This window comes from Protopterus annectens, chromosome 3.part1, assembly GCF_019279795.1.
Source record: "Protopterus annectens isolate FY-2018-M chromosome 3.part1, PAN1.0, whole genome shotgun sequence".
NCBI lineage: Eukaryota > Metazoa > Chordata > Ceratodontiformes > Protopteridae > Protopterus > Protopterus annectens.
This window is the reverse complement of record NC_056732.1, coordinates 1,158,445,365-1,158,470,313: the sequence shown is the minus strand read 5'-3', so window position 1 is coordinate 1,158,470,313 and position 24,949 is coordinate 1,158,445,365.

Genomic DNA, 24,949 nt, shown 5'->3' with positions numbered 1-24,949 from the left:
CACTTTTTGGCATTTAGCTTTAGGCCATGGCTCTGGCACCAGTTATCCATCTCTGTGAGACCCCTTTGGAGGATGCTTGTGTCAGTCGGTGAGTCAATTATGGCACCCAGTTTGCAGTCATCTGTGAACATGGTCAGCCATAGTCCTCCTGTGTTATCCTGTACCTCAGAGAAATATATACCGAACAAGAGAGGTCCCAGGACTGAGCCCTGTGAGACGCCACTTGTAACTGATTTAGAGTCTGACATGGCACCTGCAATTCTGACCATGTGGGTTCTATCCTTGAGCCAGTTTGCAACCCATCTTGTGACATAGGGGTTGATATTTAAGCTGGTGAGCTTATTTATGATGCCCGAGTAGGGTATTGTGTCGAAGGCTTTTGCGAGGTCCAGGTAGGCTGTGTGGACTACCTTCCCTTCATCTATGGCCTTGGTGACTGTTTCAAAGAAGTTGACCAGGTTCAAGAGGCAAGATCTGCCCTTAACAAAGCCGAATTGGGTAGGATCCAGTGTTTGGAGGTTCCCAATGTCTTTGTTTATGAGTTCCATGATGATACGCTCCATAGCTTTGCAGACCAGGCTAGTCAGGCTTATAGGGTGATAGTTTCCGGGGTCCGTTGTGGCACCACCTTTGTGGAGTGGGACCACTGTTGCTGTACGCCATTTCTTGGGTACATATCCTGTAGTAAGGCTGAGATTGAACAGTGACTTTATGTGAGGGTTCAGTTCTTCTGGGAGCTTGTGTATGATGCAGCCCGGGACACCGTCCGGTCCCATTGATGCTGTGTTTTTTGCTTTGGAGAGGGCAGCTCTCACCTGTGCATCTGTGATGTCAGGGAGGCTACACTCTGTTGGTATAGACATTTGCTCTTTTGGGGGGGAAGGGGGGGGGTTTGCACTGAACCTGTCTGCCAGGATGTTGGCAATGTCTGTGGGTTCAGTGTATTTTTTTGTCATTTTGCACTAACTCAGAGCATATCTGGGAGTTGCCACCCAGGTTCCTGACATAACTAAAGAAGGCCTTGAGATTATCTTTAGCATCTTGTGCAATTTTTCTTTTGAAGCTGGCCTTAGATGATTTTATGAGGGATTGTAGTTTCTTGCTAGTACTGATCAGAGATGCCTTCCCTTTTGGGGATTTTGCTCTATCATGTAATAGCTTCCTCCTTCTGTTGTATAGCTTATTTATGGCTGGGGTCCACCATACAGTTCTCCTGGCTTTGGAGGAGTGAGTCTTGGTTTAATTTGGGATAGCATGATCCATGCATTCCTGTTGGTAACCATAGAATGCGTTTGTAAAGGATTCTGCATTTTGGGCCGTATTTTCCACTGGCCAGGGGGCTTTGAAGGATTCCACTTCGGTTTTGAGAAGTGTGAAGTTTGCTTTTGAGAAGTTCTTCACTGTGGTTTCCTTGGCTGGGGGTGGGGACAGGATATGGATGTCCAGTGAGATTAATTTATGGTCAGATCTTACCAATGAGGGGTATACATCTGGTATGGAATATAGAGCCCCCATGTTGGTGATGATCAGGTCCAATATGTTTTCCCCTCTTGTGGGAGTGGTGACCAGTTGTTCCATAGCATTTGAGTTTATAAATTCTAGGAACCATTGGGAGAGGGTGCTGGGGCTTGAGTAGTGCTCCCAGTCTATGTTTGGGTAGTTGAAGTCACCCAATATGATGGTGTTTGGAGAGACCTTCATATTCTCCAGTGTTTTCAGGAAAGCTAAGTGGGGTTCCTGAGTTTGGGAGGGTGGTCTGTAGCAGGCTACAAACTGAAAGGCAGTTTTGCCCACTGTTAGTTGCACATGGATGGTCTCTGATGCTTTGTGCAGTCCCACTAACCTGGAGGTTTGGGCATCTTTGATGAATATGGATACTCCCCCTCCTTTTGTGGTTCGGTCCGAGTTTTGGGGCTGAAAAGCATGGTATGAGGTATAACCTGGTAGTGCTGGGGTGCTCTCGGGAGCCTTGAACCAGGTCTCTGTTACTGCACAGATATCGATATTCTCCATACTGAGGAGAGCCTCGAGTGCATGCATCTTGAGGTTTAGACTTCTGGCATTGAGCAGCATTACCCTTAGTTTCTTTTTCCTTGTGTTGTTTATGGAGGTGGGTTTGTCTTTTGAGCCTTGCCTAAAAAAGGCACTATGGGGGTGGCAAGAGCCTTAGCTAGTATTCGAAAGCCCAGGGGTGACAGGTGCAAGTCATCCCTAGCGAAGCAACGTGGCTTGTCGAGCATGTCATCCCAGGCTGACAGACACTGGATCCCCTTTGAATGACACAAATACTTTAGCCAATTGTTAAAATTGATCATTTTGTCTTTATACTGTGGCATCATTCTTGGTGAGGGTAAGATACTACTCAAGGTCAGGGTCATACCGGCCTGGGCTACATGATCAGAGAGCTCCTCTACGTCTCTTTTCATGTAGTCCAGGGAGGTACGTCTCAGGTCATTCACACCAGCATGGGCAATGACTGAGTCATATTTGTACTTGCTTTGGAGTGACCTGAGTGCTTGTGTTATGTGGCGGATCCTGGCACCCGACAGGCAGCTTACAGTGACCTTCTCCTTGTTCAGCCTGGTGAGTGGGATGTCAGTGTGTCTGACAATAGAGTCACCTATTACAAGTTTATTAGGTGTGTTGTTTAGCCTTAAGGGCTGTGACTGTGTGGCACACTGACTTTGTGAACTATGTGATACGTGGGTATTGTTGTGGGGTAGCAGTTGCTTGGAAGTCTGCTTTGGAGGTCTCTGCTGCTTGGACAGATTTTTATTTAGAGCCTCCGAGTATGTTTTTGTGTGTTTATGTGTTTGGTTTGCTGTTGCGATAGGTCTATGTGAGACTGGATTTGTGGTGTTTGTGGTTACCCTCTCCTCCTAACTGACTGTGCCAGGACTGGGTTGAGAGAGCTCAGCCTCCAGTTTGGCTATATAGTTGCATCTCTCACATATATTTGAGCTTGTTGGGAGGAGGAGAGTGTGGTCTGTGTACATAAGGCAGTTGTAACATTGCCTCAAGATTCCCATATTCACCAGCTGGACTGGAGAGTAAACCCAAAACTGACTTTTGGACATGCCAGAACAGTATAAGGAACTACTTTTTGACTGATCAAAAAGGACCAATAGGGAGCCAAGTACTTAAAGGGAGTATAAGAGGGTGTAGTGCTTTAGTTTATTAGTGCTTGCTTATAAGATTACTTATATGAGCAACTGCAGGGCTTTAGAATGAAAATAGAGTGCTTACTTTGAGATTTAGAACAGTTCTAAGGGAAAAAGTGAAGAGCAGACTTCGTGGAGCCGGGAATAGTTTAAACCCGTTTAAGCGGTGCTGCCTGATGCTACGCTATGCGCAAAATCGTGCAAAACCACGCAAATGCGGGTTTTAAAGCAGGGAAACTGAAAGAGATAGGAATTGACCCAAAAAGGCCAATAAGCTACTAGTTTCAGGGCTGAGACCACTCCTCCAGGGACAGATAGGCTGCTCAAAGCTCCCCACTCTCACTGGTGAACAGAGAAGCTTCCTCCTATCCAAGTAAGGATATGGGCAACACAGGAAACTATACCACAGTCTGGAATTCAGCAAAACCTGAAATCTGGACTAATCTATTTCAGCAAAGGCGGGAAAAGAGAATATATGTATATTTTTTTTCAGGAAACAGCAGAAAAATACACAGAAAACACTGTAAATGCTATAAACAGGCTATCGCACTTTAGGGTGTAGCCTACAACAGTTATACAATACAAAAACAACTTAAATTGATATAAAGCAAGTGCAAAAACTGTAAAAAGCAGAAGGCAAATGCAATTTAAACTTTTTAAAGCACAGATCAGTTAAAAAATCACTTGTTAGGCGGGAAAAGGCAGTGGGAGCAAAAAAACAGAGAAAAAAATACTTAAATCTGGAAAAGTCTCTCTTGGGTCTCTCTGTTGCCTGTATCACTCTGCAGGACACCACAAGGAGCTGTGCAGAGTTGTATACTGGCACAAAACCACATAAATGTGGGTTTTAAAGCAGGGAAACTGAAAGAGATAGGCATTGACCCAAAACGGCCAATAAGCTACTAGTTTCAGGGTTGAGACCACTCCTCCAGGGACAGGTACGCTGCTCAAAGCTTCCCACTCTAACTGGTGATCAGAGAAGCTTCCCCCTATCCAAGTAAGGATATGGGCAACACAGGAAACTATACCACAGTCCAGAATTAAGCAAAAGCTGCAATATGTGAAGCTTCTTTATTTTAGCCTAATTGTAACTGTTTTATATATGCATGATAGGTGAAGCACCCAAAGTGAATTGTTGTACTCTGTCATAGTCATACAGTCTGTTAACCAAGTTCCTTTACTTTTTCAGAATTTGGATGGATTTCATAGTCATAGAATACAAATGTGTTAAAGGAAATCTCCACCCTAAAGTAAAAAAAAAAATCTGGTTTTTTTTTGCTCTTAGTTTCCTGACCTATTTTAACACCTCAAAGTCACTTGAAGTGCTTTATTTGTTAATTTTAGCCTGTTGTCTACAACATGGCTATGAATGGAGCTTGATGTACCGACATGATCTTGTTCTCCATCAACTCTTTCTCTTTCCCATAATGCTTTGTATGACTCATGCCAGACATAAGGAAGTAACTGAATTCCCATGCCATTGACAAATAAGGGGATTTGTGTGGGTTGATGTTATTTTCATTACCTTCTGTAAAAGGACTGATTCTTTTCTGTCAATAATCACCCTCATTTATGTTTGGCTCAGAGGTTGTTTTTACACTATACTTAGAAGTTATCCAGCTACAGTCAGAAAAGTAGCTATATCACAGGCTTTTGTTCAGAGTTTTCTTTTGTAGTCCAAGAATAATTGACAGCCCCCTCTCCCCACACTACTGCAGAGGTTTTAAAACTGTCACTGCTCCGAGAGACCCTTGCAGAATCAATTCAATTATTCAAATTCATAGCATTACATAATACAAATCTGACACTAGTAGTGGTGTTCTGATTTAATACCCATATCCCCAAACAGCCTAAGGTAAAAAATAGGACTTAAATCTCAGTAACATAATTAAAAGGCATCTGTTACCCACATAACTAAGATATTTTTCCATCCTAGCCGAATACTTCATGTGCATACCCATTTCCTCCCAAACATACACCTTTTTATGCCATATATACAGCAGTTCCTTCTAATGATATTTATAAAAACCCTTGCCACTTTACTCAAGATTTCATTAAACCTGACACAAGGGTTGACATCATACAAAATCAATTCAAATTATTTTTCTTAGTCAATCGATTTCTCCGCATACTGAGAAAAACTTTCATTAGTCTTCTTCTATTTTTTTCCTTACTTCATCCTTTAAATCATCCACTACATCACATACAATATCATTACTCGCAAACTTTCTTCTTACACATGTAAAATTAATCGAATCCTCAGCTCTAACAGAAAATTGCTGCTCACTCTTCTTACTAACTTCAACCCCTACATCAGCTCCCCAAACACCCATTTTTAAAACCATTACATGTGGTAACTTCTTTAGAACGAACAACATCCTGACTTTCACTGACTTTCACATATCCTATCCATACAATGGATTCAGACTGTGTATCACTAGGAGAAACCACTGGCTGAGTATTTCAGTAATTTGTGTTTTCAGCGACGTGGTCGGGTGAAATGAAATTCAGTGAAATGAGATTCAACAAAAAAAAGTAGACCTGTTAATATATATATATATATATATATATATATATATATATATATATATATATATATATATATATAGATAGATAGATATGGGATCACTACTAAATCTTGAATTATGGAATCTTGAGATTCCGTAATATTGAAAACAAAAAAAAAACATTTTTGAAAGCATATGCAGGGGGGCAAGCCCCCCCTGCACCCCCCACACCCCCTGCAAATTAAATATACCAACTCCGAGATTGCACCACAGTGGAGTGAACGGCAAAATAGTGGCATGCAGAGCGGAATGGAAATTTTGCCATTCACTCCACTGTAGTGCAACCTTGGAGTTGGTATATTTAAGTGCAGGGGGTGTGGGGGGGTGTAGGGGGCTTGCCCCCCTGCATACACCTGTCTAAATCTTTTTTTTTTTTTTTTTTACTTTCAAGATTACAGAATCTCAAGATTCTGGTCTTGGGTATTCAGAGTCTCGAGATTCCGTAATTCGAGATTTAGTAGTGATCCCATATATATACATATATATATATATATATATATATATATATATATATATATATATATATGGATCTACTGCTTTTAGTCTAATTTCATTTGGTCTAAAATGATTTCAGGCAGCCCACTTCACTGAAACCTCATTTGGCTGAAAGCACATTTGGTCGAATTACATTTGGTCAAAAATGGTATAAAGCCCCTGCCCAAATGCAGTGCGTCCCTGGAGTGAGAATATAAAGTTGGGGGGGTGTGAGGGGTGTAGCCCCCCCCCACATTTTGCAACACATTTTTACTTGTGTTACACGTTTTAATGTATTTTTAATGGATAAACAAGTATATAATAGTGCATAAACTGCAATTATGTGGGGGGCTGTGCCCTCCCACACCCCCACTAACTTTATATTTTCACTCCAGGGTCGCACTGCAGTGGGGCAGGGGCTTTATACCATTTTCGACCAAATGTAATTCGAACAAATGTGCTTTCAGCCAAATAAGGTTTCAGTGAAGTGGGCTGCCTGAAATAATTTTCGACCAAATGAAATTCGACCAAATATAGTAAATCCATGTGTATATATATATATATATATATATATATATATATATATATATATATATATATATATATATATATATATATATATATATATATGAGTCCCCTTCACATGGTCAACTTTTAAGAAAGTCGACTTTCATATGGCCGAGACCATATGATCAACTTTTGAAAAGCTGACCATGGGGAACTGCTACCTCCGTACAGTGTGGAATGGGAAAATTTCCTCTTCCACACTGTAGTGCGATCTCGGAGTTGGTATATTTAAGTTACGGGGGTGCAGGGGGGCTTTCCCCTCTGCTAACAGTTGAAAGGTAAGTGTTTGGTGTGTGCTATGTGTTTATTTTACATGGTCTGCTTTTTGAAAGTCGATCATATGGTCTCGGCCATATGAAAGTCAACTTTCTGAAGAGTTGACCATGTAAAGTAGACCCATATATATATATATAGATATATATATATATATATATATATATATAGTATGCTATCTTTAACTGATTTTATTTCATCTAACAATATATAAAGGGTGGTTTCAGTTCTTAGTATAGTAAACTACAAAATGAAGCCCCCAACACAAAATGATAGGAATACACTCATTCTTTTCAAGTATGCATAGGCACTTTCCATATTATTAGTCACAAATATTCATTAGCTCTTCTCGTGTCATTCTTCCCAAGTATACATAAGGACTTCCCATATCAGACTTGCCATGTATGCTAAGCACCTCCCTTACTTTCTATTCTACTTCAATAAAGATTTATTAAACATAAAATTGTTTTAAAGTAAGAAATCGAATGCTGTGCAACATTATGCGTGACTTTATTGTGTTTTGTGTTTTCTAGAATGGTTTTAAAGGTTTTTAGATAAGTACTCTGACATGTAAAGGTAGTCTATTCCAGAAATGCAGGAGTAGAGAGGTTGGGTACCTGTCTTGCCATTTGGTGTTGTTGATGTGGCAATATTGGTTTAGGTCTCTGGAGCATATGTTTGCATTACTACTGGTTCTATTTAGGTAAAAGTGTGTTCAAAAAGTATAGCATCATTCACACCACATGTGGTTACCTCTCAGGAGTCTGTGCAGTACTGAGTAGAGGGTCATTTTTTTTTGTCTGCTAGAATAAATAATGGTACTGAGACCAGAAATAATTTTGGTGAGGAAACAAGGTCTCATGAATTAGTTAGAGAGCTTGATGTAAAAGAGGGCAATAATTCAATAAAGAGCCTTAAGGATAAAAGAATATAGTAGAAATACAATGTCTTTTGACCTCAAGGAGCTACTACAAAATTGAAGTTGTGCAAGGTAGAAGTACTTTATAACCATCACAAAGATATGCTAGTCATAAGTAGAGTCTGTTATCAACATAGATATCCAAGCCCATAATAATGGTTTCATGTTTTTGTTGTGTTATCTACATCATAATCAGTAATAATACTAGATTTATCAAATTAAATTATTATGCATTTCTTGACATTAAGTGTGAACCCATAATTAACATACCAAATATTTATTTGGTCTTGCCTTTGCTGGAAAAGTCATCTTTCACTCCATATGATACAGATGATCCTCTATTCACTGACAGTCTAGACTGGAGGGTAGGTATGATGGATCCCATTGATAGGTGATAGCTTTCCTGGCTAATATTAATTACCTCCATATGGAGAAGACTTTTTATTATACAACATGAGTCATCAGGAAGGTCAGGACTCAGTAAGATTTGCTTACCTTCCATTTAGCTACCATCTCCTATTAGCCAAATCCTAGAAACTGTTAAGCTTTGTACAGTTATAAAATATGAGAGCCTACACTTTTCATCTTTGGGATAGCAGTGCTAAGCAGGGTATCATAATGGTATCAAGGTGCTAAGAGGAAAACGACTTATTCACCATACCATTTATAGAGCTGATTGTTATAAAAATGCAGTGAGAGATTGTAAATAAATTGACTTTTAGGTTATTAAAGCATTTTTGGCAAGTTCTGTCTTCAGGTTCTGAGGAACTTTTTACCAGCACTACTCAGCTAAACCCCTAGAAATGACAGATTATATCACATCCCTACTGAGACCTTCTATAGAAGATTAGGTAGCAGCTAAAAGATTACCCAGATGTGTTAAATGGGGATTAATCCATGAGACCTGATAGTGATTTTGAAAGGGGTCAGGATAGGGTTGCCACCTTTTCAAATGGCCAAAGTGGGACAATTGTGGTACAAACATCAGATTTTGCAGGCAAAAACATACCCACAGCCAGTACATAGGACAGAACGTCACTTGTTTGCCTAAATAAAAGCTTATTCTTGTAGCATTTTAGTTACTTATTATGTTTCTGATAACATTTAGGTGTTTCAGATACAGAATAATTGTTTTATGCAACTATTACATGAAATCTAGGAAATAATTTTGCCCTAAAATCTCAGGACAGTGACCATTTCTAAAATTTTTTTTGCAGGACACAACTGCCCAAAGAGGGACTGTCCCTCGCAAAGTGGGACAGGTAGTAACCCTAGGTCACAAGGATGAAAGAACACAAGAGAAGGATTAGTTTAATAGGTGGAGGGTTTTCACCACTGAAGTAGAACTTCCCATATTAAGGGGTCATCCATTACCAGAGCCATGTGCCCTAAATCAGAGGTGGGTGCATCCTCTGCAGGAAGGGTCCTAAATTACGTCCATAATAAAGCTACTAAAGATTAAATAGCAAGTATGAAAAGCACCAGAACAAAAAGGCAAATGTTGCCTATCCCTCTCAAAATAATGAATAGGATTGATATGCGGAGATCTAACCTTTTCACAGTACAGGACCCAAGCATCCCTCTCAAAATAATGACTAGGATTGATATGCGGAGATCTAACCTTTTCACAGTACAGGACCCAAACATTCCTCTCAAAATAATGACTAGGATTGATATGTGGAGATCTAACCTTTTCACAGTACAGGACCCAAACATCCCTCTCAAAATAATGAATAGGATTGATATGCGGAGATCTAACCTTTTCACAGTACAGGACCCAAACATCCCTCTCAAAATAATGAATAGGATTGATATGCGGAGATCTAACCTTTTCACAGTACAGGACCCAAACTGCAATATTTGTAGAGCTTGGATAAGACATTTGAATAAATTAAAGTTTGTAAGTACTGAAAATGGATAGAGTCATTTAACATAGTTAAATACTTTTTTTCCATGACATTGCTGCCTTGGTTTGATGTGTCCTTTCAGTGGCTCATTTCCACAGATGTGCTCTAAGAGTACACTTTCTTGCATTTGGCCTACAGCAAATGTTAAAAATGCATTGTTCAAACATTCAATTGTTTCTGTTAGTTTTAAGGAATTTTTATTTACAGTTTTAGAAAAGGTTAGTAGAGACCATCATGGTGGCTAATGGTGTGAGAAGCTTCAGTATGCTCAGTTGTTATGGTAAACTAATGGTACTGTCAAACCAGGAATCAATGAAAGTATTTCATTCACAGGTTTATTTAAAATGTGTGCAGCTAAGCTGTAATTTAAATTTGCTTAAATGTATTTACAAATACTTGTTTTATGTAACTATGGTGTGTGGGTCCTCAAATTTTACGTGGATTGTATTAAGTCATATGAGTATTTGCTTTTTAAGTGTACCTACCATCTGGATGTGTCGTTTTGATGAAGTCTTTCACTGACAGACACAAAAGTGCTTAACCTGAGTTTTGTTTATAAAGTCCTATGGTTTTGCACCCACGGAATTGTGTTGAGGTGTAGTTTTTGATTTTCTGCTTTTTTGACCTTTTTGGGTTCTACAACAAATTCTGTTTAACCTGAAGGAAATGAGATATAGAAAAATGGAGTTTCAGTTTTCTCACAAACATGGCCATGCTCAGTTTGTAGGACAACACTGACAAAGTATACTGACCAGTAGCATACCTCTCAACCTCTCAGTGCAAGAAATCTGGACAAAGCCTAAAATGATGGGGGGACAAAGGCCCAAACATAGAGATAGATATATTGTTCTTATATATTTAGAAAGCTGGTAAAATGACAGGATTTGTATTTACTTGTATTTTCTGAGTGACATGTCTGAAACTCAAATGTATGCCATAATTTAGTGACTACAATCTTCAGTGATTTGCCAGAAAACAACACATTTTATGAGGAATAGACCAAAAATATGAAGCAAAAATCTGGACATTCTGTGAAATTCAGGAGAGTTGAGAGCTATGATTAGTAGTTGTCAGTAATTATGTGCTTTTTCTGTGGTTTTAAAGTTAGACGCAAAAATTAATGATTGCCATATGCAAGGTAAAGGTATTGACTTAATTGTTGATTAATATTTTCATAAAAGGCAAAGGGAGTGTGAATGAAGCTGTTTGTATAACTCAAATGGGAGTAATCATCTCTGGGCAATGTTGTTGATGTCAGGCCAGTAATACATGAAAATGATCTCCTCTTTGGCTAAATGAGTATTTAGCATAAATATTATTTCTGATGAAAGTACAGGACAAAAAAAGTAAGAAATTAACCCAAAAGGAGACCAAGCAGCTAATGGTCTTCTAAACTGGAATCATATTGACATAGAAAAGGAAGGTGTATATGTAGAAAAGGTTTGGGGTGTCATTCAGAGTCTGTTGTCCATTGCTGACAGAACATACAGTGATGGAACAGAATACTGACTAGAGGTGGCCTCACATTTTCTGGTCAGTTGACTAAAGCTTGTAATATTGGAGTTGTCATTGCTCTGGGTAAGCCCTCTGTTAGCCTTAATAGCTTAAAGTTGTTTACTTTGAGATAAGGGTTATGGGGAGATAGTGACATCTAACTATGAGTGACAACATTGGGGTGGCAAATTTCTCAACTCCTTTTGCTAGCTGTCATAGGCCATATGACCAAGTAGAATGGAAATAGCATTTACCTGCATCCTGTAGTATATCTGGGAAGTGTGCATCTTGTTCATGAAGATGATGGGATTCTTGAGTTAAATTCTACAGAAAGTCTTTTAACTCTGGTCTTCTGATGTGATATGAATGGTGGCAGCAGCATTTTGGAGAAGGATGGCCTAAAGGCTCCATGTTCACCTCTATCACTTCACAGTCTGAGTAAGGGCAAGGAAAGACCAAAATGTAGAGAGGAAAGCCCATAATCTCTTATGTGTAAAAATATTCTCTCTGCCGTGCTGGAAGTGTCATAGGTGTAATGGATAAAATTACAAGGGCTCAACAAAAGGATAAATCTTAGATATTTTAGCCTTATGTTTTGTACTCAAGCTAAAACTGTTGATAGTCAAGATTAAGACTAACTGGGTTCTCTTGCACGTAGTGTAAAGGTGTATATGAGCTTGTCTACCCACCATCATTGGTTACAGACTGACTGTACAAAATGTTAATGCATGCTATGCTACAACCAACCACTAGATGTCTCTAAGAACACACTGTAACAAATCTCTTAACAAGCATAGCAGTATCAGATTATTAGTAATATGCGACCATCATAAATTACAGACGTATTAGTTATGCAAGACCATTGGCAGTTACAGCTGTATTAGTTATGTGAGACCATCAGCAGTTTCAGCTGTATGAGTTATATGAAACCATGAGTGCTAGTTATGAGTGAGAATTGTAATAACTGGAGACAATGTGACTCAAAAGATTATGTTTTGGACAGGATTCGAAAATTACCTTTTTAGAAATATGCAGGAACTGAGGATATTTTTAAACAGCAGGGCTAAGGCATTTTTTCTTGGAAGCCATATTCTGGGATGGGTACATTTTCCTAACATGTTTTATAGTGCTGATAATATGTTTTGATCATTATATTTCTGTTACTGTGACCCTACTGTAGATATTATCATTGTGTACACCCAATTGACGGAGATCTTTTTTTTCTCCCACATTGCAAAATTTTCCATAGCACCTCTTCCTTTATTACTTCTATTGATTTCATAAAGAATTCAATAGGCAAGAAACTATACTTCATCAAGAATGCTCAGCATCAGACAACTGTCAGGAGATGATTACCGGCCCATTAGCTTGACAAGCCTTATCTGCAAAGCCATGGAGAGGATCATAATGGACCTCATAAATAAAGACATAGGGAATTTGCAGACTTTGGATCCAACCCAGTTTGGCTTTGTCAAAGGCAGATCATGCCTTTTAAACTTGGTTGACTTTTTCGAAACAGTCACCAAAGCCATTGATGAGGGAAAGGCAGTCCATACAGCCTACCTCGATCTGGCTAAGGCCTTCGATACAATACCCCATTCAGGTATCATTGAAAAACTCATCAGCTTAAATGTCAACCCATACATCACAAGATGGGTTGCAAACTGGCTGAGTGACAGAACCCACAGGGTCAGAGCTGCTGGCGCCATGTCAGACTCAAAGCCTGTCACAAGTGGTGTCCCACAGGGCTCAGTCCTGGGCCCACTCTTGTTTGGCATCTACTTTTCAGTACAAGCAAACACAGGAGGTTATGGCTGACAAAGTTTGCAGATGACTGCAAACTGGGCCATAGAAAACACATCTGACACAGATATCCTTCAGAAGGGTCTCACAGAAGCGGATAACTGGTGCCAGAGCCACGGCCTAAAGTTAAATGCCAAAAATGCATAGTCATACCCTTGGGAAAAACAAGGTTACTAGCTACCAAATAGGTGGCAATCCACTGAGCACAGAAGAAGTTATCAGGGACCTGGGGACCCAGGTTGATAGTAGTCTGTCATTCGACACCCATGTAGCTAAAGTAGTTAGGAAGACCTTCTACATTGCCCACCTTATCATGAAGGGATTCTCATCTAGATCAAGGGAGGTCATAGTCTCCCTTTACTCATCACTCATCAGACCAATGATTGAGTACAATGCCCCATTGAATGTATCTGACCCGACACTTGCAGCAGCTGGAGGCCACAAAGTTCCTCACCAAAAGGATAAAGGGTCTCAAAAATCTGTCCTATGCTGCCCGACTGAAAGAACTCCAGCTCTATTCAGTCGCTAAACCATGCTCAGAGGTGACCTTTGCCTAACATACAAGGCCATGTCAAACCCAGATTTGATGAATATGCTTCACCTCAAAAATCTAGATCCATCAGAGCCACAAGGCGGAGACTTAAACCTTGACACGGCTATTAATAGGGCGTGCTGGAGGATAGATTCATCACCCAAAGACTCCCTATGCTGTGGAACAAAATCCCGGTACATGTGAGGCAGAGCACCTCGCTGGCCTTGTTCAAGAGAAATCTTGACCAATGGATGGGAGATCGCAGATATACCCCAGGGATTACCTCAGTGTCACTGCTCGACAGAGGCACAGAAAAATAATGGGTATAGTTCCCCATACTAAAGGGGTGGCCTAAGCCACAAAACGATGGGCTAGGCTTGTAAATGCCCTCGGGCAGATAGCCTAGTATGAACCTATGAACCTATGAACCTATGAGTTAGATAGGTTCATAGGTTCATAGGTTCATACTAGGCTATCTGCCCAAGGGCATTTATAAGCCTAGCCCATAGTTATGTGGCTTTCGCCACCCCTTTAGTTTGAATAAAAACTATGCCTATCATTTTTCTGTGCCTCTGTCAAGCAGTGACACTGAAGTAATCCCTGGGGTATATCTGCGATCTCCCATCCATTGGTCAAGATTCCTCTTGAACAAGGCCAGCGAGGTGCTCTGCCTCACATGTACCGGGATTTTGTTCCACAGCATAGGGAGTCTCTGGGTGATGAATCTGTCCCTCCAGCACGTTCTATTTATAACCGTGTCAAGGTTTAAGTCTCCGCCTGTGGTTCTGAGGATCTAGATTTTTGAGGTGGCATATTCATCAAATCTGGGTTTGACATGGCCTTATATGTCAGGCCCAGGTCACCACTGAGCAAAGCGTATGAGACTGAATAGAGCTGGAGTTCTTTCAGTCGGGCAGCATAAGACATATTTTGAGACCCTTTATCCTTTGGTGAGGAACTTTGGGCCTTTCAAGCTGCAGCAGGTGTCTGGTCAGATACATTCAACGGGCATTGTACTCAATCATAGGTCTAATGAGTGATGAGTACAGGGGGACGATGACCTCCCTTGATCTAGATGTGAATCCCTTCATGATCAGGTGGGCGATATAGAAGGTTTTCCTAACTACTTTAGCAACATGAGTGTCAAACGAAAGGCTACTGTCAACTTGGGTCCCCAGATCCCTGATGACTTTTTCTGTGCTCAGTGGATTGCCACCTATATGGTAGCTAGGGGTAACCTTGTTTTTCTCGAAGGGTATGACTATGCATTTTTAGGCGTTTAACTTCAGGCCATGGCTCTGCCACCAGTTATCCATTTCTGTGAGGCCCTTCTGGAGGATATCTGTGTCAGATGTGTTTTTGACTATAGCGCCCAGTTTGCAGTCATCTGCAAACTTTGTCAGCCATAACCCTCCTGTGTTTGCTTGTACTTCAGAAAAGTAGATGCCGAACAAGAGTGGACCCAGGACTGAGCCCTGTGGGACACCACTTGTGACAGGCTTTGAGTCTGACATGGCTCCAGCAACTCTGACCCTGTGGGTTCTGTCACTTAGCCAGTTTGCAACCCATCTTGTGATGTATGGGTTTACATTCAAGCTGATGAGTTTTTCGATGATACCTGAGTGGGGTATTGTGTCGAAGGCCTTTGCCAGGTCGAGGTAGGCTGTATGGACTGCCTTTCCCTCATCAATGGCCTTGGTGACTGTCTCGAAAAAGTCAACCAAGTTTAAGAGGCAGGATCTGCCTTTGACAAAGCCAAACTGGGTTGGATCCAAAGTCTGCAAGTTCCCTATGTCTTTATTTATGAGTTCCATTATGATCCTCTCCATGGCTTTGCAGATAAGGCTTGTCAAGCTAATGGGGCGGTAATTTCCAGGGTCTGTGGAGGCACCGCCCTTATGAAGTGGGACCAAAGTCGCCGTGCGCCACTCCTTGGGTAAGTATCCTGAGGTGAGGCTAAGATTAAACAGCTATCCTAACTGTGGGTTTAATTCCTTGTTGAGTTCATGAAGCACACAGCCAGGGACACCATCCGGTCCCATGGATGCTGTGTTTTTTGCCTTAGTGAGGGCAGTTCTCACCTGGGCATTGGAGATGTTTGGGGGGCTACAATCCTCTGGAATAGATATCTCTCCTTTTGGCGGAGGGGAGAAGTTTGCACTGAACCTGTCAGCCAGTATGTTAGCAATGTGTGTAGGTTCAGTAATTTTCACATCATTTTGAACTAATTCTGAGCATATCTGGGAGTTTCCTCCTAGGTTTCTAACATAGCTAAAGAAGGCCTTATGATTGTCTTTAGAGTCCTTGGTGATTTTTCTCTCAAAATTTGCCTTGGATGATTTTATGAGAGCTCTTAGTTTTTTACTTATAATGATCAAAGGTGTCTTACCTTTCAAGGATTTTGCTCTATCTTGTAGTAGCTTCCTCCTTTTGTTGTAGAGCTTGTTTATGGCTGGGGTCCACCAGACTGGATGCTTGCCTTTGGTACAGAGAGTCTTAGTTTTGTTTGGGATTGCCTGATCCATGCAGTCCTGTAGGTGCTGGTAGAAGGCATTTGTAAGTGATTCAGCGGTTTGAGTAATGTTTACCACTGGCTCAGGGGCCTTAAAGGAGACCACACTAGTTTTTAGAAGTGTGAAATCGGCTTTTGAGAAGTTTTTCACTGTAGTCTTTTTTGTTTCAGGTGGGGGCGGGATGAGGACCTCCAGCGAGATTAGTTTATGATCTGATCTCACCAGTGAGGGGTATACTTCCGGTGTTGAACATTTTGATCCCATGTTCGTGATGATGAGATCAAGTATGTTTTCTCCTCTTGTGGGGATGGTGACTAGTTGTTCCATGGCATTTGAGTTTATGAACTCCAGGAATCTTTGGGTTAGAGTGTTCGGGCTTGAGTAGTGTTCCCAGTCTATATTAGGGTAGTTGAAGTCACCTAGTATGATGGTGTTTGGAGATACATTTATCCCCTCCAATGTTTTCAGGAAGGCCATGTGAGGTTCCTGAGTTTGAGAGGGTGGCCTGTAACATGCTACAAATTGCAGAGCAGTCTTGCCTATGGTTAATTGCACCTGGATGGTCTCCGATGCATCGTGCGTTGCCACCAACCTTGAGGTGTGGGTGTCCTTTATGAATATGGACACCCCCCCTCCTTTCTTGGTGTTGTCTGGATTTTGGGGCCGGAACACATGATATGAGGTGAAACCTGTTAGTGCTGGGGTGCTCTCAGGAGCCTTGAACCAGGTTTCTGTCACAGCACAGACATCGATGTTCTCCATATTGAGAAGGGCCTCGAGTGTGTGCATCTTGAGATTGAGACTTCTGGCATTGAGCAGCATTACCCTTAGTTTTTTTCCTTTTTGGTGTTCTAGGGTGGTAGGTTTAGAATTTGAGCCTTGCCTAAAAAAGGCACTATGAGGGTGGCAAGAGCCTTTGCCAATATCCGGAAGCCCAGAGGTGACAGGTGCAAGCCGTCCCTTGCGAAGCAGCGTGGCTTGTCCAGCATGTCATCCCAGGCAGACAGACATTGGATCCCTTTTGAATGACACCAGAATTTAAGCCAATTATTAAAGCTGATCATCTTATCACTGTATTGTGGCATCATTCTAGGTGAAGGTAGGATACTGCTCAAGGTCAGGGTCATACCTGCCTGGGCTACATAATCAGAGAGCTCCTCGATGTCCCTTTTCATGTAGTTCAAGGAGGTACGTCTCAGGTCGTTGACACCAGTGTGGACAATGACTGAGTCGTACTTGTACCTGCTGTTGAGAGACCTGAGTGCTTGCGTTATGTGGCGGATTCTAGTGCCCGACAGGCAGCTTACTGTGACCTTCTCCTTACTCAGTCTGGTGAGCGGGACGTCAGTGTGTCTGACTATGGAATCACCAATGACAAGTGTGTCTGGCATTTTGTTTGGCCTTAAGGGCTGTGACTGTTTGACACTCTGACTGTGTGGTCTATGTGTTGCATGTGTTGGGTCGTGAGGTGGCAGTTGTTTGGGTGTCTGCTTTGGTGGCCTCTGCTGTTTTGGTAAATTTTTGATCAGAGCCTCCGAGTATGTCTTTGTGTGAGTATGTGTATGATTTGAAGTTGTGATGGTACCATGTGTGACTGGGTATGTATTGTGTGTGGTTACCTTCTCCTCCTGTCTGGTCTTGCCAGTCCTATGTTGAGAGAGCTCAGCCTCCAATTTGGCCGTATAGTTGCATCTCTCGCATGTATTTGTGTTTTCTGGTAGAAGGAGAGGATTGTCTGTGTACATGAGGCAATTGTAACATTGCCTCAATATTCCCAGGTTCACCAGTTGAGCTGGAGAGGATACTAGCAACTGATCCCTCGACATACTAGAAGTAGTAGATAAAGAGACTTTCAAAGGACTCCGGGGGAAGTGGGTTTTAGGCTGGTGGGGTACTATCTATAATAAGAGTGCTTTATCAAGGTGCAAGTACTGTAGGAGTAAGTGCTAGGCTTTACAGATAGAGAATAGTCTACTTGGGAATCAAGTAGAGATGAACTTTTCAGTTATAGGATATGCTGGTTAGATCAGCAGTACAGCTCGAGGAAGGTAGTTCTAAGGGACAATTTGAAGAGTGGAATTTAGATGGCCCGAATAGTTTAACCTTGTTTAACCGCCGCTGCTCTTGTGTGCAACAGTGGCAACTCAGCTAGCAGCGTTTAGCGTGTTTTATAGCAGGGGGCTGAAGGGAGCTAGGAATTGGCCCAAAACGACCAATGGACTACTAGTTCCCGGCTGAAACTTCACCAAATCGGACAAAAAGGCCGCTCAGTGCTTCCCACTCCCACTGGTAAGCAAAGAAACTTCCCTCCTTCCTAATAAGGCAATGGATCAGTAACAGGAACTAAAAACAAAGCCCAGGGATCAGCAACTCTGAAACTGGACTACTCTAGTTCAGTAAGGCGGGAAAACAAGAGATTGTTGTTTTATTACAGAGACAAGGAAAAAAACAGACAGTAAATGCTATAAATGCTGTAAATCGGCTAGCGCACTTTAGTGTGTAGCCTTCAGAAACAATTTGCAACAATTAGTAACTTAAATTGCAATAAACAGTGTAAAATGCAGAAATCACTTAAAGTAGCAGTAAAACAGGCGAAATGCAGTCGCTAGCTTAATAACAGTGGGAAAGCCACAAAAATACTTATATCTGGTAGAAAGTCACTCTTTTAGCTCTCTGCTGCTTGGATCACTCTGCAGGCCACTACGAGGATCTGTGCTGAGTTGGTACAAGCTGGAAAATGCGTGTTTAGCGTGTTTTATAGAAGGGGGCTGAAAGGAGCTAGGATTTGGCCCAAAACGACCAATGGACTACTAGGTTTCTGGCTGAAACTTCACCAATTCGGACAAAAAGGCCGCTCAGTGCTTCCCACTCCCACTGGTAAGCAAAGAAACTTCCCTCCTTCCTAATAAGGCAATGGATCAGTAACAGGAACTAAAAACAAAGCCCAGGGATCAGCAACTCTGAAACTGGACTACTCTAGTTCAGTAAGGTGGGAAAACAAGAGATTTTTTTTTTTTTTTTTTTTTTTTTTACAGAGACAAGGAAAAAACAGACAGTAAATGCTATAAATGCTTTTAAGCGGCTAGCACACTTGAGTGTGTTAGCCTACAGGTAAAATTAAGCAACAAATAACTTTTTAAGAGTGCAAAACAGTTAATCAACACAAAAACAGTTTAAATAGAATGCAGAGCTGTATAAACGGGCTAAGATGCAGTCGCTAAGCAGTAAATATTCAAAAAGCCAGAAAAAAATACTTAAATCAGTTATAGCAAATACAGTTATAACAAATGCTCTGAAATATACTGTATATTTCCAATATGTTTGAGAAGGACAGTCAGAACACAAGAAGGTTCAGGTGAAAAAGAAAAAAAAAGTTTTGTTCTACTTTTTGAAAAGGGAAAAAGGAGGAACAGAAGGCCTTATCAAATGTTCTCTCTGTATTAAGAAGAATGAGCTAATGACACTAGACTGGGAGGTGTGTCACAGTAGGGGCGGGCAACTGCAAAGCCACCAAGTATAAGACCAAGACACCAACAGGGAGGGAGGGTGGGACAAAATAAAAGCACTACAGAGTCAAATGAAAGTTTTTAAACAGATAAGGATTTGTGAAGATTCTGAATAGACAAAGTGCTTTATATATATATTAAATTATAAAAACAGTAATCTGTAAAAATAATCAAAAGATACTTATATTTTGTAGCTCAGTTGTGGTCAAACAACTTCTCCAGCCTGCACTGTGTGCAAATACAGAGACCTACCAAAGTTAGGACAAGACCAGAACAATAACTTTTTTTTTACAAGAACACAAAAGAACCAGCCCCCACTAGCCAAGAGATAATTACACAGAGTAAATGTTTCAGTTTATACAGCCTAAGACAGCAAAACACTACAGAGTCAAATGAAAGTTTTTAAACAGATAAGGATTTGTGAAGATTCTGAATAGACAAAGTGCTTTATATATATTAAATTATAAAAACAGTAATCTGTAAAAATAATCAAAAGATACTTATATTTTGTAGCTCAGTTGCGGTCAAACAACTTCTCCAGCCTGCACTATGTGCAAATACAGAGACCTACCAAAGTTAGGGCAAGAGATGTTGTTCATTTTCAAGATGGGCAACTGTACAGTTCTTCCACCCAGTGTTTTTGCTAAGAGTATTATGATTATCACCTAAAGAAGTGCAGCAACTGTGCCAATCTCCTGTGTTTTGTTCAAGTTCTTTGTTTTATATACATTTGTTAACTGGATAAGACCACTGGATCTAGGTGATCCATTCAGGAGTGACCTAAGAGCACTAAAGTACAGCTGTGTACACTTACCATAAATGTAGATGTTCGAGTGTATTCACTGTTGCAGTCATCACATTTGGGTTATCTGCCTGCAGGTATCCCTCAGCCGGCCTGAATACCAGAGTCTTGGATTCCTGCATCGGATGCTGTCTCTTCTTCCATGACGTCAGGTCGTCAGGGGTATAAAACATGCAACTGATGCCATTACATCAGTTTTTCTTGCCCCAGATGTCAGGTGCCCCCCACAATGGGAAGCAATTATATGTTATGGTACACCTCCATCAAAAAGCAAATACACTAGAAAACTTAAATATACCAAACAAGAAGGAAAGGTAGAGCCAAGAGAAGTCAGGGGGCTGGAGGGAGGGTAACCAGGACTGCAACAATGAATACACTTGAACATCTACATTTATGGTAAGTGTACACAACTGTACTATGTATTTCGTGTTTTACTGTTGCAGTCATCACATTTGGGTTGATTCCCAAAGCTAAGGAAGGGAGGAGGAAGTTAGAGAGCATTAAGGCCAGCTATTAAGCCCTGCAAGACTGCAGTGGCAAAACCAGCTCTGGATTTAAAAAAAAGAGGCATGTGGTAATGCTTGGTGAAGTATGTACAGAGCTCCAGGTAGCAGCTTCTAGGATGTCCCTGGTAGGGACTCCTCTGAGACAGGCTGCAGAGGTAGATGCAGCCTTGGTGGAATGTGATCTAATCCCCTGTGGGGTAGGTTTTCCATGGTGCTTGTAGCAGAAATGAATGCAATGGGCTATCCATTTGGAAATGGTTTGTTTTTAAATGGCCTCCCCCTCTGCCCCTGCAGCAAAGCCAACTAGCAGCTGGACAGATTTTCTGAGAGGCTTAGTCCTGTCCAAATAAATTCTAAGTTGTCTGTGCATGTCCAGAGAGTGCAGAATTTGTTCTCCTTTGTTTTGTGGATTAGGGAAGAAGGTAGGCAAGTGAATGGACTGATTTAGGGCCACACTAGACACTACCTTAGGCATAAAGGAAGGATTGGTCCTGAGGGAAACCCTGTGTGCATGGAAGATAATGAAGGGTTCCACTGCCATGAGGGCCTGTAATTCAGACACTCTTCTTGCTGAAGTGATGGCTAGAAGGAATGCAGTTTTCCAAGAAAGGAATTTCAACTCTGCTGTTGCAGCTGGCTCAAAGGGAGGGAGAGTGAGCTTTTCCAATACAAATTTAAGGTCCCAGGCTGGAGTAGGGGCTCTCCTGAGGGGTCTTACATTTTTGTCCCCTCTAAGGATTTTTTTTAGCAGAGGGTGAGAGAAGAGGGGTGGCTTAGTATTATAATGAGCTGAAATGGCAGAGGCATGAATTTTAATTGACAAGAAGGATAGGCCCTTGTGGAGCATTTCTGTTAAGTACTGAAGAATATGAGGTAAGCTGGGCACCGTTGTGCCCATCCCCTGCGTCTGTCTCCAGGAACAGTATCTTTTCCACTTATCAGCATATGATTTTCTAGTATTAGGCCTCCTTGCCTCCAGAATGACATCTAGCACCTGCTTACTGAGGGATGCTATTGGAGAGCTCAAGGAATTAGCCAGGTTGCAAGGTTCATGGTTTGAAGCTGAGGGTGCAGAATCTGGCCTGCTTGATGGGACAGCAGGGAAGGGGTCTGAGGCAGGTGCCATGGTTCCAGCAGTGTCATACTGCACAAGAGGGGGTACCAGTGCTGGCGTGGCCAGTCTGGTGCAGTTAGTATTGTCCTTGGCTTGTCCTGTTTGATCTTTAGCAAAACCTTCGAAAGGAGAGGCAGAGGGGGAAAGGCATAAATGGAGAGGCTTTCCCAGGTAAAGGACAGGGCATCCACCTTCCAAGCTTGACTGTGGGGAGTTCTTGTGCAGCATTTGTCCAATTGGTAGTTCTGTGGGAAGACAAACAGGTCTACCTCTGGAGTCCCCCATTTGTTCCCCAAGAGGTTGAATAGTTTTGTTCCAGTTTCCATTCATGTGGGTCAATGAGATTTCTGCTTAAGTTGTCTGCCAGTGAATTTAGCTTGTCTGGCAAGAATTGAGCTTGTAGGTGCACATGGTAGCTCAAGGCTGTGTTCCATAGAGCCATGACTAGTCTGCAGAGAGGGTATGAGTGGGTTTCCCCTGCTTGTTTATGTACCACATAACTGTGGTGTTGTCTGTCTTTACCAATAGTTGTCCTGGAAGAATGTGGTCTTTGAAGGCTGTCAGGGAATTCTGTACAGCTAACATTTCTTTTTGGTCGATATGCAGGTGCATCTGTCTTGGGTTCCATTTGCCCTGAATGCACTGCCCTGCCAAGTGAGCCCCCCATGCATAGTCTGATACATCTGTTGTTAGGGTTTGGGCGGCAGGGGGTAGAGTGAAAGGTAACCCCTTGTTGTGGTAGCAGGCCTCTGCCCACCAAAGGAACTCTGTCTTTATACAAGGAATGATAGGAATCATTGCTTCTAGATCCTGAGAATGTTGACACCATAGGCTTTTTAGATACCATTGTCGTTTCCTCATATGCAGACTTGCATATGGAATTAGTAGAATGCAAGAGGCCATGAACCCCAGGGCTTGCAGACTTTTCCTTGCAGATAGCTGGGGTTTTGTGGCCAATAGTTTGAAGTAGGTTATCAAATGAACTTGTTTCTCCAGAGTGAGGAAAGCCATCTGGGAAGTTGTGTTCAAGCTTGCTCCCATGAATACAATCTGTTGGCAGGGTACTAGGTGAGATTTCTTTTCATTTATGGTGTACCCCAGAGAGGTTAGAAGTTTCTTTACAAATGCCAGATGTTGTAATATCAAGTTCTGGCTTTCTGTCTGAATCAGACAATTGTCTAAGTATGGGTATATTTGAATATTTCTCTGCCTGCAAAATGCAATGGCTGGAGCTAGACACTTTGTGAATATCCTGGACGCAGTAGGTAAGCCAAAGGGAAGTGCAGAGAACTGATAGTGCATGGAGCCTGCCCTGAAGTGTAGGTATTTCCTGCAAGATTCCCTTATTGGAATGTGCAGGTAAGCTTCCTTTAAGTCTAAGGTTGCTAACCAGGCATCTTTGCCTAGCATAGGAAGAAGCTGTTAAAGTGTTAGCATTTTGAATTTTGGGATTACCAGAAAGGTGCTTAAAGAGAGGTCCAGGATAGGATGGCAGGAGCTGTCTTTTCTGGGTACCAGGAAAAGTCTTGAATAAAAACTCTTTTCCTCTTTGTTCTGCTGTAACAGGTTGAATAGCCCTGATACTTAGAAGAGAGAGAACTTGCTGTTGGGCCTCCCACCACCTGATTTGGCAGTAGGTCTGGCCAACTGTTTGGGTTTGGTAGAGAGTGGAAGTGGAATCTGTATCCTTGGGAAACTATATTCAAAATCCATTTGCCCCTGGTAATGAGTTCCCAGTTTTTTGCATGCAGGGATAGCTTTCCTCCTAAGGGAGCAGGCAGTTGAGCAGGACTTGGGAGGGTTAAGGTTAAGTCATTGTGCCATTTTTCCGTAGGGGGGTGGTTTACTGCTCCCTGCTTTGGAAGTGGGAGCCCCCCACTGCTTAGACCTGTGCACAGTCTGAGACTGTAACCTTGGTGGTCTGCTGTTCCTGGGTTTGGACTGAGAGGGCCTGGAAGAGACTGGAAAGGACCAATTCTTTGAAGGCCAATGTTGACTTAATCAGGGAGGCTGTACTTGTCGGAAATCTTTAACAGTTTGCATAGATTTAACTTTTTCCTCCATCCTTTTGAGGACTTCTTCTGCTTTGTTGCCAAACAGGTGGTCTTGATTTAAGGGAACATCCAGTAATTTAGCTTTAACATGATCTGGCAAGTTTTGCTCCTTAAGCCAAGCATGCCTTCTAAGTACAGACCCAGTGACAGCAGCCCTGCAAGATGCTTCTAGAGTCAAAACCACATTGCAAAGTATGTTTACCAACTTGTTCTGCAGAATGCATTAAATACTGCAATTCTTTGTGTTCAGCACAGTCAGGAATCAACATCATTTTCTGTTTAAGTAGTCCCATAATATGCTGCTGGTACTTTAACATATGGAACTGGCAATTTAAAGCCCTAATGGCCAAAGTAGCAGAAGTGTATACCTTCTTACCCCATCTGTATAAGGCTCTAGAATCTCTATCAGAAGGGGTATGATTTTTGGCAGCAGTAGCCTTAATGCCTTTTGGTCCTTGGGAAATGGTCTCTGGATCCACAGTAGGATTCTTGAAGAGGAACTTGTGAGAGTCAGGTACTCTGTAATACCTGTCATGTTTTCTGGGAGCTGAAGGGAAAGCGTCTGAGAAAAGGCTAGATTCCAAGAAAGCATCATCTACAATGTCCAGAACAGGGGGGATAGCAAAAGGCCTGTATTGAAGAAGGAGTAAAAATTCCCTAAGCCTCTTTTTGGAGTCAGAGTAAGCCTGGCTTTCCCAGCGGAAATGCTCCCTAAGAGTGTGCAAGGTTTCACCAAAAGAAAAATCTTCTGGAGGGG